At 40.8% G+C, this 11,957-nt stretch overlaps 1 protein-coding gene across 2 annotated transcripts in view; it reads left to right on the top strand.

Moving 5' to 3' along the window:
• Nucleotides 1-3,237: 3,237 nt before the first annotated feature.
• The window catches only part of LOC129828582 (kelch domain-containing protein 3-like), a 158,646-nt gene continuing 149,926 nt past the window's right edge, over nt 3,238-11,957 (top strand). The window contains exon 1 of one of the 2 annotated variants that reach the window (XM_055889633.1): nt 3,238-3,313. The gene's annotated coding sequence lies outside the window, so the exon portion shown is untranslated. Of the gene's footprint in view, nt 3,314-8,931; nt 10,039-11,957 lie in introns of those variants that run through there. The other variant, XM_055889632.1, reaches the window with a different exon arrangement.

The following is an 11,957-nucleotide window of genomic DNA, read 5'->3' as shown; positions in this document are numbered from 1 at the left end:
TGCAGTTCCGAGTTACCAGTTGTCTTGAACTCACTAAAGTCAGATTTTGCAGTACCGAGTTACCAGTTGTCTTGAACTCACTAAAGTCAGATTTTGCAGTTCCGAGTTACCAGTTGTCTTGAACTCACTAAAGTCAGATTTTGCAGTACCGAGTTCCCAGTTGTCTTGAACTCACTAAAGTCAGATTTTGCAGTTCCGAGTTACCAGTTGTCTTGAACTCACTAAAGTCAGATTTTGCAGTTCCGAGTTACCAGTTGTCTTGAACTCACTAAAGTCAGATTTTGCAGTTCCGAGTTACCAGTTGTCTTGAACTCACTAAAGTCAGATTTTGCAGTTCCGAGTTACCAGTTGTCTTGAACTCACTAAAGTCAGATTTTGCAGTACCGAGTTACCAGTTGTTTTGAGCGCGGCACAAATCGTGCTTCATTGACAGCACGGCCAATGTTGAATGTTTATCATTTTAAGCTAGGAAAAGAGACCCTTAATCTTTGGACCACACAGCCACTCCACTGAATAGCAGGCTAATGATTGCTTTACAACGCTTGCAGTTAGCCACTGATTCCTTCCAAACCACTCATTGGGGAATTTGTGATTTCCAACTTGTTGTGTTTATGTCCAATAGCCAATGAGCACCGGTATGTTTTGTCTATAATTTCTCTACATTTATGTCTCTTCATATGACATGGATCAAAAAGGATTTGCCAGTAGATTGTCGACTTGATTCATGATGACTGACTGCTAATATTTAGAAAGTATGATGTTGACATGATCAGTCCAATCAAAGCTACTGTAGATATAATGTGATTTGACATCATTTTATCTGTGGCCAATGAGCTTGAGCCTTCTTGGATGGGCACTTCTAATGTAACTCTATGGCAGCACCCAAGGGGCAGGAATTTTCTATGTCTACCCTTAGACTTGCCGGTGACGTAGTGTCCCCATGAGTGACAGAACACTGAGCCAATCACGGCGCAACACTGCATATTGTCTGATGGCTTGCCCCACCACCATAGAAAGCACTGAGCTGAAACACCTGCATTTTGGAGCTGCCTTCCTCAAGAAAGCAAAAAAGAGACCATGTTTGTATGCGGCTTAATTAACTCGATGATATATCTTTATCCCCATTGTTTGCATACTGATATGTGACACATATTAATGCCAAAATAACATGCAAAACAGGAAAGCCCCCCCCAAAAACCTGAATGACTGGTCACCACTGCATGATTCCATATGTGTCATTTCATAGTTTGGATGTCTTCACTATTATTCAACAATGTAGAACATTGTTAAATAATAAAGAAAAACCCTGGAATGACTAGATTTGTCCAAACTTTTGGTTGGTACTGTATATGTACAGTACATAGCTACCTCAATTACCCCGTGCACCTGCACATCGACTTGGTACAGGTACTCTCTGTATATAGTCATGTTCTTTTCTACTCCTTATAAGCTGTATGTTATTTTTAATAGTTTTTCTCTGTGCCACTGTTTCTATTTTTTATCTTATGTTTAACTCTGCATTGTTGGAAAAGTACTCATAAGTAAGCACTTCACTGTCAGTCTACACCTGTTGTCTACGAAGCATGTGACAAATACAATTTGATTTGAGGACTGTACAAGACAGGTAATTCGCTTTACTAAACACTAGCTAGGTTGTGTTCATTGTTGCATCCCATATACTGTATGTAAAGTCATTCCTTGAATTTAGAAGTCAAGATCCATGATTAGAATTTACCCATGATGCATCACGGTTGTGCTCTCGAACACGGCTTATGACACCATAAACATTACTTGTCGGTGGCCAAGGTACCCGGGTCGAGGGCGGACGCCTCGGCGGAAATGGAGTCCCTAGAGAAAGCAAGATCAAGATGGTGGAAAAAGGGGAGATGGTTTGTTAAAGAAGAACGGTAGAAAGTGTAAGCAGGGAGCTGAAGACAGGAGGAGAAATGGAAGTGAATGAGGGTGAAGTATCAGAGGTGGTCGGTGTGGTGAAGTTCTCGGAGCCCGAGGCTTGCACCGAGGATCAGGAAAAAGATGAGTCTGTGACAGTAGGAGTGAAGTTTATGGAAAAAGTGGACCCTTGCCTTTTGGCTGATCCATTTGTGGATTTACAGTGGGTGAAAAAAGAGTTGGGTAATGTGGAATCAGTGAGGGTAACCAGAAGTGGTCTAGTGATCATTTTTGTGTTTCTGTTGGTCAGGGGAAGAATGCGCTCGGAATAAAACGAATGGGAGCAAGAAAAGTGAATTGTTTCGTTCTCAAGAAAAGAGCACCAATGAAAGGAGTGATAACTGGTGTAGCAGTAGATATAAATGTTGACCAGCTGAGGGGAAAGATTCTCTGTGTATGTGATGCTCGTCGTTTGATGCGACGCAGACGCAGAGTGGGGAAACAGAAGAGTCATTGTTTGTTTTTTTGAGTTTTGAAGATGAGTCTTTGCCTGACAAAGTGAAGTTAGGATATAGAAGTTGTCCTGTACGAGTGTATGTGTCGGATACATTATGATATTATAGGTGTCAAGCTTTTGGGCATGTGACAGCAGTGTGTAGGACGGAGGGTCCAAGGTGTGAGAAATGTGCAGAAGGGCATGAGACAAAGGAATGTGTAGTATCGGGGAAAGTAGTGGACTGTGTTAATTGTAGGGGTGCCCATGGGACTGGGGATCAGAAATGTCCCGTGCGAGAGAGGCAGGTTGAGGTTTCCAGGTTTAAAGTAGAGCAGAAGTTGTCATATGCAGAGGCAGTGAAGAAAGTAGAGGAAGATGGGTTAAGGGGGAGGAGTGGTGAGAGTAGTAGAGATATACCAGTACAGAGGGATAGGCCAAAAAGTGATATAAGTTTCAGTAAGATTGGATTTTTAGCATTTATAGCCAATGGTTATCAACTGTACTGCAGCGATGGATCGGAAGTTGAGGTTGTGGTGGCAGCTGCAGAGAGGTATCTGGGTGTGCGAGACTTGACAGCAGAAGAGTTACAGGATGTGTTAAGTGGTGATGTCCCATCCGTTCAGGGTGATGGAATAAGGTAGGAATAAATACATTTAATTAGTGGAGTAGGGGGGGTGTTAATTTTATTTTGTATAATTTTGAAATTAGTGAGTGTAGTGTTAGATGGTAGGCTATTTATTTAGCACATTTGTATTTTTCAAGTAAAGTATAGGGAGTTGTACTCCAGTCTAGTAGGTGGCGGTAATGCAACAGATTGAATGCCAACTGCCGTTAAACCTCAGAGAAGAAGAAGAAGTTAAACCTCACAGAAGAAGAAGTAAACATTACTTTTCGAGGGCCGAGAAGAGAGTGGATCCAGCGTCCAAGGTAACGTCGGTTAACAAACGTACATGTTTGCGTATACTTTGAGTTACAGCTTTGATTAATAGACATATATCTGGCTCACCTGTGGAAGTTGGTGATTTCAATTGTTTAATAGATCTCGTGTGGGTCGTTAGCTGCCAAGTTTGATAGCAAACCTTAGCTAGTTTGCGTACCATCGTTTGGATTGCTGTCTATTTAGCTAGCCCAACGATATTGCTAACGTTAGCTAGCCCCAAAGAAGCTACTTTACAGTTGGCCAAAGTTGTATATACTGTCTAAACTCAGGGTCGTTACAATACGTTTCCTATCTAACTAGTTTTTAGTCACGTTCAATGTTGTCTCACGTTTGTTATATCCGAACTAAGATTAATGTTAGTTATTTAAGTTGGCTAACTAGCTGGTTTACGAAGCTAGCTGGCGGGGTAGCGCAACTTATGCAACTTTTCTAAACTATCTGGCTTCTATTGATACAGTTTGAGGTGTTTGCTAAGAGAACTCGCCTACATCTGGTATGCTAGTTAACTTAGCTAGCTAACTAGCTAGAGGTTATTAGTTAACTAGAGACATTTGCATAGTTGACAGTTTATTCGTACTAGCGTTACTATAGTCGTCAAATAAGCTGCGTGGACATTATAAAGATGTGAACATTATTATTCAGAAGATGTGTTTAAATGTGTTATTCCAATGTGTGGACATGTATTTAATCAGTAAAATAAACCTAGTTGGCTGGTTTGCTACTCTAGCCAGGTAACGTTAACTATTTAGTTAGCTATATTTGTCAGCTAGCAGCACTGGTACACTACAAAACAGGATCAATGAGTTAGCCAGCTAACTTTGATAGCTAAACAACCACCAATAACTATTGATTTTCTGATTAACTAAGAAATATAAACGTATGTATTTGGTTGAGTCAATTAGACCATGCCAATTGATTGAATAAAGGTTAAATATGTCAGAATATTTAGGCAAGTTAGGTGGCTGACTCATTGATTATGCTTTGTAGTATGTTGCTTTGACACAGACTTTTAGCCAGCTAGTTACAGAAACTCAAATCTTAGCTAGCAGCTATCTGGCTAGATCATATATTTCTCACAATCATGCTAACTAGATACCTAAGGAACCATATTATTTTCTGAAATCAGTAGGTAGTAGTGCTTTAGCATGTGTCCTGTGGTAGGGGCCTTTCTCTTTGAGGTCATCTGGAAATAGAAGGGTGTGCATTATTAGTCCTCAGAGGGTTTATTTATGAGCACTGTTTAAGGTTATAGGTGACTGGAACAGCAGACACACTGGCTGAGAAGACCAAAGCTACAGTTGTGGTTTCCCATTACCCTTACAGTGTACCACAAATAATTTTCAACCAACTTTAACTTGGCAAAGCTAACTTCCTTCTCAAATGTATCTTCTAAAATGGCTGTGTCCAGTTTCAGGTGGTTCTTTGGAATTTAGAAATGTTATTATTAAAATAAGAGTTTTTTTGCTCCATGAATTAATTAAACAATGTGTAATACGCTGCCTTGTCTATATTCAATCTTCTCTAAAGATGATCTATTATAGTGAGAAGATACTCGATTGACCATGATAAAAAAATCATTAAAAAAAATCATACAATTCTACATCAATTTACAATGCAGAATATTGATCCTGCTACCTATGTTTGACCTCTAGGGTTGGACGATGAAATGACGTCTACCTCAACCCTTCAGACAGAACGCAGTTACAGTAACATGTCAATATTGACATTTGATATCTTTTCAGACAATTAAAACCAGGGCTGCATCAGAGCTTTTTCAGACAGAATTCTGCTCTTGTGTAAAATGTTCTGTAGGGTTTTCCTTGATAACAACAAATGTCGCTGCTGTGTTTTCTATAGTTTTTTTATGGTATGATAGCTAGATGTTTTATTTCTACTAAATGTATTGGTAAGTCATGGTATTTAACAAACTTTGAAGTACTTTTTTAGGAGATTGGTCTACGTGCAAGCAGGCTGCACGCAGCAGCTCACGATTATTTGATTGACAGTTCTGGTTGCCTAGTATTGGACTTTACTAGGCTTTAGTGGAGAGACCTGGCACCATTAGTGGAGAGACCTGGCACCATTAGTGGAGAGACCTGGCACCATTAGTGGAGAGACCTGGCACCATTAGTGGAGAGACCTGGCACCATTAGTGGAGAGACCTGGCACCATTAGTGGAGAGCACGAGGCCAGTGCGAGGAAGGCAGAAGCCTGCTCATGTTTTGGTAATCTGCATCTCGCAATGTATTGCATGCCTTGCAAATTCACTAAGTAGCCTAAAGTTGGCCTCTTCTTCCTCTGGTTTTATTTGAATTACACAACTTCCCCCAGGCCTTTGTACCCTGTCGGCTATAACTTCCCCCAGGCCTTTGTACCCTGTCGGCTATAACTTCCCCCAGGCCTTTGTACCCTGTCGGCTATAACTTCCCCCAGGCCTTTATACCCTGTCGGCTATAACTTCCCCCAGGCCTTTATACCCTGTCGGCTATAACTTCCCCCAGGCCTTTATACCCTGTCGGCTATAACTTCCCCCAGGCCTTTATACCCTGTCGGCTATAACTTCCCCCAGGCCTTTATACCCTGTCGGCTATAACTTCCCCCAGGCCTTTATACCCTGTCGGCTATAACTTCCCCCAGGCCTTTATACCCTGTCGGCTATAACTTCCCCCAGGCCTTTATACCCTGTCGGCTATAACTTCCCCCAGGCCTTTATACCCTGTCGGCTATAACTTCCCCCAGGCCTTTATACCCTGTCGGCTATAACTTCCCCCAGGCCTTTATACCCTGTCGGCTATAACTTCCCCCAGGCCTTTATACCCTGTCGGCTATAACTTCCCCCAGGCCTTTATACCCTGTCGGCTATAACTTCCCCCAGGCCTTTATACCCTGACGGCTATAACTTCCCCCAGGCCTTTATACCCTGACGGCTATAACTTCCCCCAGGCCTTTATACCCTGACGGCTATAACTTCCCCCAGGCCTTTATACCCTGACGGCTATAACTTCCCCCAGGCCTTTATACCCTGACGGCTATAACTTCCCCCAGGCCTTTATAGACTGTCGGCTAGAACGCTGAAAGTAATGTTTTGTGATAACTGCACTGTGATTTGAATTAAGTGGGGGAAAAAATGTTTAGGGATTTTTCTTAACGTTCAGGATCCCAACTTTGTTTAAATGTTTGAACATTAAAACGTTCACACCCCTAGTAGAAGTCCTCAATGTCCATGTTAAAATGGGTTAAATCCATGATGCTTCCTCTATCTCTATAACAGGCACAACTTTGATATCAAGTTGTTTTTTTCAAGTTTGCAGAAATGCCACTTCTCAGTGCATTCGTAACAACCTAACAATGACAACTTCTATTAGATAAAATAATCCACCAAATAGCATATTAGAAATTAAATCATTTTGTTGACCTAATTCACACTCATTGACCTCCATACAAAAATTCTTAATTTTGTAAGCTTATTGAAAACCTCTTGCTCCAAAACAAACTATGGTTTTGGCAAGTCAGTTAGGACATCTACTTTGTGCATGACAAGTAATTTTTCCAACAATTATTTACAGACAGATTATTTCACTTATAATTCACTGTATCACAATTCCAGTGGGTCAGAAGTTTACATACACTAAGTTTACTGTGCCTTTAAACCGCTTGGAAAATTCCAGAAAATGATGTCATGGCTTTAGAAGCTTCTGATAGGCTAATTGACATCATTTGAGTCAATTGGAGGTGTACCTGTGGATGTATTTTAAGGCCTACCTTCAAACTCAGTGCCTCTTTGCTTGACATCATGGGAAAATCAAAAGAAATCCACCAAGACCTCAGAAAAAAATTGTAGACCTCCACAAGTCTGGTTCATCCTTGGGAGCAATTTCCAAATGCCTGAAGGTACCATGTTCATCTGTACAAACAATAGTACGCAAGTATAAACACCATGGGACCACGCAGCCGTCATACCGCTCAGGAAGGAGACGCGTTCTGTCTCCTAGAGATGAACGTACTTTGGTGCGAAAAGTTCAAATCAATCCCAGAACAACATCAACGTACCTGGTGAAGATGCTGGAGGAAACAGGTACAAAAGTGTCTATATCCACAGTAAAACGTGAAGCACGGGGGTGGCGTCATATTGTGGGGGTGCTTTGCAGGAGGAACTGGTGCACTTCACAAAATAGATGGCATCATGATGATGGAAGATTGTGGATATATTGAAGCAACATCTCAAGACGTCAGGAAGTTAAAGCTTGGTCGTAAATGGGTCTTCCAAATGGACAATGACCCCAAGCATACTTCCAAAGCTGTGGAAAATTGGCGTAAGGACAACAAAGTCAAGGTATTGGAGTGGCCATCACAAAGACCTGACCTCATTCCTGTAGAAAATTTGTGGGCAGAACTGAAAAAGCGTGTGCGAGCAAGGAGGCCTACAAACCTTACTCAAGTTACACCAGCTCTGTCGGGAGGAATGGGCCAAACTTCACCCAACTTATTGTGGGAAGCCTGGGGAAGGCTACCTGAAATGTTTGACCCAAGTTAAACCATTTAAAGGCAATGCTACCAAATACTAATTGAGTGTATGTAAACTTCTGACCCACTGGGAATGTGATACAGTGAAACAATCTCTGTGAACAATTGTTGGAAAAATGACTTGTCATGCACAAAGTAAATGTCCTAACCGACTTGCCAAAACTATAGTTTGTCAACAAGAAATTTGTGGAGTGGTTGAAAAACGAGTGTGTGTGTTTTTATAGACAGATCCAGTAAAAAATTTCCAGACCTACTCATTCAAGGGTTTTTGTTTATTTTTCAATTTTCTACATTGTAGAATAATAGTGAAGACATCAACTATGACTTAACACATATGGAATCATGTAGTAACCAAAAGTGTTAAACTAATCAAAATATATTTTAGAATCTTCAAAGGAGCTACCATTTGCCTTGCTGACAGCTTTGCACACTCTTGGCACTCTCAACCAGCTTCACCTGGAATGCTTTTCCAACAGTCTTGAAGGAGTTCCCACATATGCTGAGTATTTGTTGGCTGCTTTTCCTTCACTCTGTGGTCCAACTAATCTCAATTGGGTTGTGGTCGGGGGATTGTGGAGGCCAGGTCATCTGATGCAGCACTCCATCATTCTCCTTGGTCAAATAGCCCTTACAAAGCCTGGAGGTGTGTTGGGTCATTGTCCTGCTGAAAAACAAATGATAGTCCAACTAAGTGCCAACCAGATGGGATGGCGTATCGCTGCATAATGCTATGGTATGCCATGTTGGTTAAGTGTGCCATGCAGAGATCATCCGTTCACCTACTGTGTCTCAGAGACACGTCGGTTGGAAACAGATTTCCAATCTGGATTCATCAGACCAAAGGACAGATTTCCAATCTGGATTCATCAGACCAAAGGACAGATTTCCAATCTGGATTCATCAGACCAAAGGACAGATTTCCACAGGTCTAACGTCATTTACTCGTGTTTCTTGGCCCAAGCAAGTCTCTTATTGGTGACCATTAGTAGTGGCTTCTTTGCAGCAATTCGACCATGAAGGCCTGATTCTCCTCTGCGTACACTTTTTTTGTTGCTTACAACATAATTCCATATGTGTTCTTTAATAGTTTACAATGTAGAAAATAGTAAAAATAAAGCAACCCTGGAATGAGTAGGTGTCCAAACCTTTGACTGGTACTGTGTGAGAGATATATGCCTAAAATACATTTGATAAATAGCTGATGCATGTATTGGTCAGGATGCCAACCTCGTGCTGCAGACTGGACTTATGACTGCTGACCTCTACATGGATAGTCTGAGGTAAGACTGGATGCTTATCTGCGTCTTCCTTTTACATGTGCTTTGATAGTTAGTGTAGTGAACATGTACCATTTTTCTTTTGACAGGTGTTACAAATCCCTTTGGCCCGACAATCTACCGGGGATGGTAATGGGACCCGTAACCTAACTCATGCAAATTATAGTAGTGACAAAGTAAGAGTGAGAACGAAATAACCACAACAACTAATATCTACCGTCAAACACTCAGGGTTTATTTATAAACACACGGTAATGGGGGTGGAGCAGGAAAAGGGGCTGAGCTGGACCCAAGGAAAGAAACAATAATAATCCAAAAACACCCCTAAACTAGACTAGACTATTTCAACAACAGCTAACTAACTAACCACAAATACAGTGGGTGGTTTGCCCAGTTCTAACTAGTGTATTTAACAAAGTATTCCTACGGGTAAAGTATGCCCATGGGCGACTTATCCCCTTTTCCCACCATCAATCAAACAAACACTCAAACACCATAACCAAAACAAAACTCACAGGTGGGGACAAAGTGACATGTAGCTGCAAAACACACAATGGATCTACAGACAGAAGGCATTGACAGAGAGATTGAGCTCCTGAGAAAACAACTGACAGGGGTTTTAAACCAAGGGAAAAGGACTGTGATTGGGTAAGGGAAAAGGAGCAGGTTTCTTCTGATTAGCGACTGATTGGGGAATGATGATGGTCACCTGTGAGTAGGGGAGAAGGAGAGAAAAACACACAGAATACTAGTATCCGTAACAACAGGATATGAGGATGGAAGACATCAGCTGTCACCCAGCAAATACAAGTGAGAGCACTGCATTGGAACAAGACAATGTTCCTTTCTTCCAATGAGGACAGTGTGCTGATTCATGTCAAGCAGCCCTCGTGGACGACATTCTGCTTCAGGTGAGCTATTCACAATTAAGGTACAAGAAAATAGCAGGTTAGAGGTGATATTGCTATTGCTGTGTTTGATACGTACTGACGTTGTATTTTCCTGCAGGTTAACAGCAGCTCTGAGATCCCCCAACCAGATATGACTCTCTGTCTATAAAGACTTGAAGATTGGAGTTGTTTACTGCTCTGTACCACCTTTACCAAAAGCTGTTTTGTTGCGTCTGAAAAGGTTATTTTGGTCAATAAATCTTGATTACTTTGATTTGGTGTGCAATACAATTTATGGTATGGATTTGCGTGACTGTTATAGTGATTTGATTTGTATTTATAACTAATAAAACATGAAAATAATTTCTTGTCATAATGAAACGCACCTCTACTTCTTGGCATTTTCCGTGTTGACTGACCTTCATCTCTTAAAGTAATGATGGACTGTCGTTTCTCTTTGCTTATTTGAGCTGTTCTTGCCATAAAATGGACTTTGTCTTTTACCAAATAGGGCTATTTTCTGTATAGCACCCCTACCTTGTCAAAACACAACTGATTGGCTCAACACTTTACGAGTAATGTAAAATAAATTCCACAAATTAACATTAAACAAAGCACACCTGTTAACTTCTTAGGGCTGCAATCCCGTTAACGGGATCGATATGACAACAGCCAGTGAAAGTTCAGAGCGCCAAATTCAAACAGAAATCTCATTAAAATTCCTCAAGCATACAAGTATTTCACACGATTTTAAAGATACACTTCTTGTTAAACCCACCAACCACAGTGTCCGATTTCTAAAAGGCTTTACAGCGACAGCACCACAAACGATTAATCAAAGAAAAATACAGCCATTTTTCCAGCCAAAGACAAGAGTCACAAAAAGCAGAAAATGAGATAAAATGAATCACTAACTTTTGATGATCTTCATCAGATGACACTCATAGGACTTCATGTTACACAATACATGTATGTTTTGTTCGATTAAGTTCATATTTATATCCAAAAACCTCAGTTTACATTAGCACAATGTTCAGAAATGCCTCCAAAATATCCGGAGAAATTGCAGAGAGCCACGTCAAATAACAGAAATACTCAAACTTTGATGAAAGATACATTTTTTACATAGAATTAAATATACACTTGTTCTTAATGCAACCGCTGTGTCAGATTTCAAAAAAGCTTTACGACAAAAGCACAATATTCAATAATCTGAGAACTGCGTTCAGCCACAAAAGCAAGCCATACAGTTACCTGCCAAATTGTGGACTCAACAAAAGTCATAAATAATATAAATCTTCACTTTGCTGATCTTTGTTGGATTGCTCTCCCAGGACTCCCACTTCCACAAGAAATGTTTGTTTTGTTCGGTAATGTCCATCATTTATGTCCAAATAGCTACTTTTGTTAGCGTGTTTGGTAAACAAATCCAAAGTCACGAAGCGCGTTCACTAAAAGCAGACGAAATGTCCAAAAGTTCCGTAACAGTCAGAAACATGTCAAACGATGTATTGAATCAATCTTTAGGATGTTTTTAACATAAATCTTCAATGTTCCAACCGGGGAATTCCATTGTCTTCAGAAGTGCAATGGAACAGAGCTCCCTCTCACATGAGCGTGCATGGTCAGTGCATGGTCAGCTCATGGCAGACCTTACTCATTCCCCTCTCCTTCGGCCCCACTTCACAGTAGAAGCATGAGACAAGATTCTAAAGACTGTTGACATCTAGTGGAAGCCGTAGGAAGTGCAAACTGACCCATATCCCACTGTGTATTCGATAGGCGATGAGTTGAAAACCTACAAATCTCAGATTTCCCACTTCCTGGTTGGATTTTTTCTCAGGTTTTTGCCTGCCTTATGAGTTCTGTTATACTCACAGACATCATTCAAACAGTTTTAGAAACTTCAGAGTGTTTTCTATCCAATACTAATAATAATA

The sequence above is a fragment of the Salvelinus fontinalis genome, chromosome 30, assembly GCF_029448725.1.
Source record: "Salvelinus fontinalis isolate EN_2023a chromosome 30, ASM2944872v1, whole genome shotgun sequence".
In the NCBI taxonomy this organism is placed as follows: Eukaryota; Metazoa; Chordata; class Actinopteri; order Salmoniformes; family Salmonidae; genus Salvelinus; species Salvelinus fontinalis.
This window is presented reverse-complemented; position numbering and strand designations above follow the sequence as displayed.